Genomic DNA, 7,808 nt, shown 5'->3' on the forward strand with positions numbered 1-7,808 from the left:
AAATTTAGTATCTTGTTCGAGGTACATGGATGGCTTAGGTTTTAAGTCATTACCACAATTGAGGTATGTTTGACGGGTCGAGATTCATTTAATACCTCAATCGAGATATTTAAACGACTGGGATCGCATCTTCAAATGTGCGTGAATGGACGGGTCGGATTTTGTAGATGAACCTCGGTCGAGGTTTTTAAACGGTCTTGATTTCATCTCTATACCTCGAACGAGATATGTGGACGGATGAGATTGCATCTCTATACCTCGAAGAGGTATTTCAATGTTTGAGATTTTATTTCAATATCTTATTCGAGATATGTGGACGGTGGAGATGGGCTGGTCAAATATGCTAAATGTACATTTGAGCGGTGTGTCTAGGGGGATACAACGTGGCATTGATGTGGATCCGAGTGGCATGAATATCTCGATCGAGATAGTGTGGTGGCGATGACCTGTACTGGTGAAATGGATGATGACTGGAAACCCAGACTTGCTAACGTGGCATTAGTTGGTATCTCGTTCGAGATATGTTGCTTTAGGCTTGGGAGGCACGTGTCGTGTTTTAATTGATGGCGATATGACGATCGAGGTACTTTGCCCGAGATGCGTGGATGTCCCAATTTTAGAGAGAATGAACGAAAGTGAGTACCCTCATCTTGCAACCACCCATGTGCTTGTACATCTTTTTCCCTTTCCCTAATAAGGTCCCTTTACTCTATATGTTTCACCATACACATTTCATACATTCTTCCTTTTCATACACAATCATTTTTTGAAAGGTGAATTTTAACTCCCACCTTTTTTTATATTTTTGATGACAATTCTTCCTGTTTGAAGGTTCTTGCTCATTTACTTTGTTAGATGATACTACTAAACTATCATGCATCCCACCAAACATTTCCAAATCATTATTGACATCATCTTCATTGCTTTCAGTTTCAAAATCATCCATCTTGAAGTTGGTGTGCCAAATAGATTATGCATCATCTCTTCGCTTGACTTGTTCTGTAATTGTGAAGCACCTAGCATTTGAAATAGTGTACGCTGACTCATTTCGGTCTAAGAAATGTGCAAATACTCTCTCTCTACCTGCGTTTTTGCATCATGGTGCGTTTTTGCATCACAAGGTCTTTAAGAGTGTTTAGGGCTGAAAGAAGACTACCCAGAGCTTCCGCGCGTTACACCTCCCCACCCGCTATGAGAGGTAATGGAGAATCCTCCCATCGTCGGGCATATATAGGGGTTGCCTGTTTCACACATGCCCAACCGCCCATCCACAGAACCCCGCACTAGGCGTCCTCACCCTGGAACCCCAGCTCACTCGCTGTCCATGCTCTAGTGCACGGTCTCAAAGCCGATCGAGTCTCAAAGCCGATCGAGTCTCCCATACATAGCTGCCTACGGGCTACGTAATAGCCATCTTCTTATATCTTACCTGCTGGAACTAACCATGAAGCTTTATGGCAGAGGGTAGCAAGTAATAATGATTTTAGCTGTTCTTGGAAGATAAAATAGCAACATTGAAGACCCAACAATTTTGCAAACACCACCCATCCAGGGACTGCTCACACGCTCCCGCTAGTCGAGCTGGTGTCGACTTGCAGTAACCATTTCATGCATGCGCAAAAGGAGTGCTGGGTAGTTGGTGCAGTTAATGCAAAAAGGGGGCTGGTTGAACCAGAGAAAAAAGCCAGTTTTTTTATCACCAACGCAGAGAAAACCATAGCCGAATCTCTAACCCTAACTTGCCTCCTGCCCTAGTAGGGCAGGATGTTCTCCCCCTCCTTTCCCAGTCCTCTCTCCTTTCTCAACCCGAACGCGTCGACTCCGAATCCTGCTCCCGCTAATGCCACTACAGCAAATGCATGGGACTCTTCTAATCCTTTGCCTCACCGTACTTCACTGCTAGTGTCCAACGTCCCAGCAGGCTCCCCTATCCCGCTAAAGGATCAGGATGCTTTAGGCGACCTTGACCCCCTGTTTCGAAAGGTTCTACCTGTGGAATACGCAGATAAACTCCATCAGGCCATTAGAGCTCGCAATCAACTCCTCCTACAACAACTCCCCAACCCTCTTGCGTCCCATGCGAATGGCATCCCCCTTCATCCCCTCCAGTCAGCAGTCCAGAATCCGCTTTTTGCTGATGGAGGTCCTGGCCATGCTCCAACAGGTAAGCCCTCGATCATCCTCCCCTCTGGTTATGTTCGAAGGCTCGAGCAGTCCCTTGAACAGAAGGCCCTGATAGGCCTGTTGGCTGGTCCCAGACCCCCCTGTTGAACACCTCAAAAATTGGATTAGGCAACAATGGAACCCCAGAGGGATTTACCTTGAAGCTATTCAGTGTCTCCCTAAGAACCACTTCTTATTTGTTTTTAAAGACCGTGCCATGGCTATGGAGGCTCTAAGTGCAGGCCAATGGGTACTCAAGAACTCCCCGCTATTGCTGTTCAAATGGAACAGGACCTTTAACCCTGAGGTTTTGGCCATGCGTAACTATCCGGTATGGGTAGAGTTCCCAAACTTACCTCTTCATCTCCATCAGCTGGTAGGCGCTATAGCAGCCAAACTTGGAAAGGTGTTAGCAGGGCGTCAGAGAGAGAATTTCTACAATCCCGCGCCTGGCACCCCTAAGTATTGGTAGAGATGGACATCTCCCTCCCCTCGGCTCTGCCTTCTACCATAGATATCCACATAGATGATGGGGAATCATTCCAACAACCTATAGAGTACAAGTACCTACCAAAAAGCTGCTTTTTCTGTGGCAAAACAGGCCACTTTGTTAGTGATTGCCCCAGCAAGCAACCCCCAATGGCCCCAGGGAAAGAAGCTGCCTCTCCCAACGCCCCCCCCTCAGATGACACTTCCGAACCTAAGTCAAAAGGCTCCCCTAAAGCCCAGGATAACACATCTTTCAAACCCGTAACACCTTCACCAAAGTGAAAGCCAAGCCAAGATTCACCTCTTGCCTTTCGGACCACTACCCCTTAGCTATTACTCTAGATGACAAAGACTCCAAGGTCAGAAGCCAGTGGTTCCATACTGATCCCATGCTCTTCCAGCTCCCTACAGTCAAGCAATCTATCGATGACATTTGGAAGGTAGCCTTCTCCAACTTCAAATCCCCCTCCAAGGCCTAGAGCCAAGCTGTCAAGGACACCCAATGGATGCTCATTCAAGTCAGGAAAGAGGTTACCCTCATCAGGAAAAAAAGAAGAGACAAAATCTATGATGAGCTTGCCACCCTAGAAGCCTCTGAACCCTCTGTTCAAAGTCAATCTACCATCACTGGTCTTCGTCAAAAATTAAAACAGGAAGAGGAGATCATGTTCAAGCACACCTCGGCCTTCTACAAACAGTGGTGGGCTGGAAAGGTAGACCGTCCCACCAAGGAGATGTTCAAAGCCCTACGCAAAAAGAACGATAGGGAAAGGACTCCCTTCTTCAACTCCCCTTCCCCGATCACGTCAGATGACTGTGTTTTAAAGCGCTCGTCTCTCCTTATTTGCTGGCAGTCTGGGAAGAATCTATTAGGCACCATGCCCTGCCTTGTGCTATCAACACAGGGGTTATTAAACTCCTTCACAAGGGTGGGGCTAAGGATGATCCAGCGAACTGGAGGCCGCTCACTATGCTTAACACCGCTTACAAGATCTTCGCCAAGGCTGTGTCCAATAGGATTTGCGTCCTTCTGATGAAATGGATATCCTCTGAACAAAAAAGGTTCATCAAGGGCCGCAAACTTGTTGAAGTAGTGATTTCTCTATGGAAAGGTTTTGAATATGCCACTGAGTTAGGGCAGAATTTTGTCTTCGTCAAGATTGACTTTGACAAGGCCTACAATAGACTCGAGTGGTCCTTCATCATTCGATGCCTGGACGCCATGGGTTTTGGCCAACAAATGATTCTTTTTATTAAAACCCTTTTTGGGAATGCAAGAGCAAGAGTTGCTCTTAATGGTAAACTGTCAAGCCCTTTCAATCTAATCAGGTCGGTTCGCCAAGGTTGCCCTTTAGCTCCTCTCTTGTTCGCTATTGCCGCAGATAGCCTCAATTGCCTCATAAGAGACAGGATACAGAGGGGCCGTATCAAGGGCATAAGACTCCCTAGGTCTGAGAAACAACAGTGTCTCTCTCAATTCGCTGATGATACCAACGCCTTATTGGCCAGTGATGAACTTTCACTTAAGGAGTTTTGGTCAGTAATGGATTTGTTCTGTCTAGCCTCTGGGTCCAAAATCAACCACATCTACACTTCCTCTTCCCTTCCTGACTGGGTGACTGAATCAAGTTGCAAGATCATCCAGGAAGGACAGATCTTCAGGCTTTTTGGCATCCCCATGGGCTTTGGAGTTTCCCTCAAAAAAAGATGGGAATGGGTATGCAACAAGTTTAGAACCAAGCTAAGCAGATGGATAGGCTTTCAACACTCACTAGCAGGGAGAGTTTTGGTCATCAATCACTTTCTCAATGCCTACGTAATCTTCTTTTTTGGATGTTGGCGACCTACCGACAACCACCTTCAGAGTATTTCCAAGGTCTGCAGGAATTTTCTATGGGTTGGTGACCCTTTTGTCCAAAAAGCTGCCAAAGTTTCATGGGAAATATGCACTCTCCCCAAAGACCCAAGGAGGATTGGGCATCAAGGACCTGAAAACTATCGCTGACAAGATGGCTGTTAAGCTTCTCCTATCTGCAGTCACAAATCCCCAAGAAGAATGGGCCTCCTTGTTGCTCAGAAACCATCACAAGTTCAAACTTCAGGAGTTCTCATGTTGGGTTAACCTCCCCCTGTCAACTATTCTATTTGGAAAAGGCACTATTACCTCTCACGGCTCTGATCTTCTGCGCTCCTTGGTTCAAGCCTGGAACAAACACCGAGCTGCAATTAACCCTCTTTCCAAACATAGCTTTAGTCTTCCCCTGGAGACTCCATCTGGTGGTCGGCACTGAATATTCCAGGAATATCTCCTAACTACAGAAGAAGAGCCTTAACCCTTCACAAAAAGGGACTCAGGACCTGGCATTAGCTTTGGGACCCTCACGAGCAAGACTGGCTCAGCAACTTGGATCTCTCTCTCAAGTTCAAAGCTCACCCGTGTGATCTCCCTATTATTAGATCTAGGATAAGAGAGTTCCCTCCGGACCTCATCTGGACTCTACAGAGGTACACTGAGCTTGATATTCGCGCCTTCACCTGGAAAGGTGGGTACAAACTCGAGCATCCAACTTGGGACCCTCCTGACCTTTCCTCATGTCACGCTGAACAAAAGGTGGAAGGTTAATTACTCTGCAAAGCAATGGAACTTTAAGTTTTAGTCCATCTGGGCTCCTTCCTTGGAACCCAAGAAGTCGGTTCTGATGTGCATTGGTATTATTCATATGCCCACTCATTGTATTGTGTGAGAAATACTCTGATGCTCCTTAGATGTTTATCTTAGAACATCACTTGGGCACTAATGATGAGGGAACTGGTGGAGCTCTTTGATGTTAAGGCTAAAGGTCAATGGGGGAATCTAAACTGGAAGGATAAACTCTTTTCATGTGCTCCTCTTAAGATCACCAGCTCAGCTCTTTGCAAAATGCTATGCAAATGTCGGAAGGACAGTTTGGGTATCATGGTCTGGGATGGAGGAGGCAGAGTAACATGCAATTCTATGGTAAGTTTGGGTATATGGTGGACTCATAAATTTAATCCCCCTTTAGTCCTACTTGATATATATGTTGCAAAGAGTCTCAACAATAAAGGCATTCTAGGCATATGGTTGACTGTTGGGATAGGGATTTGGTAGGGTGGAAAGATATGGATCAGTTATCTTTGGAATATCAGCTACTAGTTAGGAAGGAAAGAGATCTGATGGCTCAGGTTTTGGAGTTGCTTCAAAGGGAGTTATGCTGTACTGCTACTGATACCTTAGTTTGGATTAAAGATTGGGCTTGGCTCAATGGTGTCAAACTCAAGGATGGTAGAACTAGAGATATATATTCATTAATGAGAAATGGGGATGCCAATGTGTTGTATTGCAATAAAATCTGGAATGTAAATTGGAGCTGAAAAAAGAGATGGAACTTGCTCTGGGATTGCAACCTTTGACACTTTTGAACTCTTAAGTCTACCGAACTTTTGAAATTTTTTTTAAAGGACCAATTTTAATTATATATATTACCTCATAATTTTTTTAAAAAGGACCAACTCTTTTCATGTGCTCCTCTTAAGATCACCAGCTCATGTGCTCCTCTTAAGATCACCAGCTCAGCTCTTTGCAAAATGCTATGCAAATGTCGGAAGGATAGTTTGGGTACCATGGTGGTCTGGGATGGAGGAGGCAGAGTAACATGCAATTCTATGGTCAGTTTGGGTATATGGTGGACTCATAAATTTAATCCCCTTTTAGCCCTACTTGATATATATGTTGCAAAGAGTCTCAACAATAAAGGCATTAGGCATATGGTTGACTGTTGGGATAGGGATTTGGTAGGGTGGAAAGATGTGGATCAGTTATCTTTGGAATATCAGCTAGTTAGGAAGGAAAGAGATCTGATGGCTCAGGTTTTGGAGTTGCTTCAAAGGGAGTTATGCTCTACTGCTACTACTGATACCTTAGTTTGGATTAAAGATTGGGCTTGGCTCAATGGTGTCAAACTCAAGGATGGTAGAACTAGAGATATATATTCATTAATGAGAAATGGGGATGCCAATGTGTTGTATTGCAATAAAATCTGGAATGTAAATTGGAGCTGAAAAAAGAGATGGAACTTGCTCTGGGATTGCAACCTTTGACACTTTTGAACTCTTAAGTCTACCAAACTTTTGAAATTTCTTTTAAAGGACCAATTTTAATTATATATATTACCTCATAAATTGTCAAAAAAAAAACTTGAGAACAACTGAGTAACCCTACTGAGCTTTACAAAGCATTTTTATCCTAATTTAAGATTTTACAAAGTTCACGTCGTGAAATTCCTAGATAGTCACGGTTTTAAGAATTCTCATTTACTCATGGTCCACATGTTGCTTGAGCATCCCCAATACTTCCAAGAGCTCAAGCCTCAACCATGACTAGTCCTGTGAATTTCTTTAATAGTCACACGTGAATAACCTCAGAAGTTCACGCGTGAACAACTCCAATATTCACAACACCTTTCACATACCTAAATTGAATGCTCACACTGTTACACTGTTGACCATCTTTTCATCATCTCACTAACTTCATGCTGAGTACAACAACTCACGGAGCCACAAGGTTATAATTTAAAAGGATCCTCAAACAAGGTGTCGCTCCACGAGCAGAGTCCACTACAGGAGACCAGTGTGGAAGACATCACCGGCACTGCTTAAAATTGAAGCCCAAAATGGGCTTCAATGACCTTTTTGGGCTTCAAATGACACCTTTGAATTTACCAAAGGTTGCAGTGATGAAACCCAATTAATTTACCAAAGCTTCGCCCAGGTTTTAGCCTGAAAGTTGCAGGGGTACCCTCATTGCAGGCATTTACGAAGGCCAAGAAAACCAAAGCCTACTTCAAGCTCTACGAGGTGAAGTACAAGAGAAGGCGGGGTTAGTGGTTTTTGGGTTTAATTCCTTCTTAATCACTTGTTTTGCATTAGGGCGAGCAGGATTGCAGCTGGGTGACTAATGTTTTGGTGTCTTTGAGCAGTACTTGATTCTCTGCAGCTATTGTTTCCTTGGCCAAGTTAGCATCAAAGGAAGGCACCTCCTTCACCCGTGGTTCTTCTGCTTGGATTTGGGGTTCTTTGAGCAGTGGAACTTGGCCTATGTGGCTAAGCACCTGGGTAAGGAGATCATAGAGGTTGCA

General features: G+C 44.5%; 1 pseudogene; it reads left to right on the forward strand.

Moving 5' to 3' along the window:
• Positions 1-4,661: 4,661 nt before the first annotated feature.
• LOC147635698 (uncharacterized) lies at positions 4,662-5,275 on the forward strand (annotated as a pseudogene).
• Positions 5,276-7,808: the final 2,533 nt, after the last annotated feature.

The sequence above is a fragment of the Cibotium barometz genome, chromosome 9 (assembly GCF_041138505.1).
Source record: "Cibotium barometz isolate CiBa-2024 chromosome 9, ASM4113850v1, whole genome shotgun sequence".
NCBI classification, from domain to species: Eukaryota; Viridiplantae; Streptophyta; class Polypodiopsida; order Cyatheales; family Cibotiaceae; genus Cibotium; species Cibotium barometz.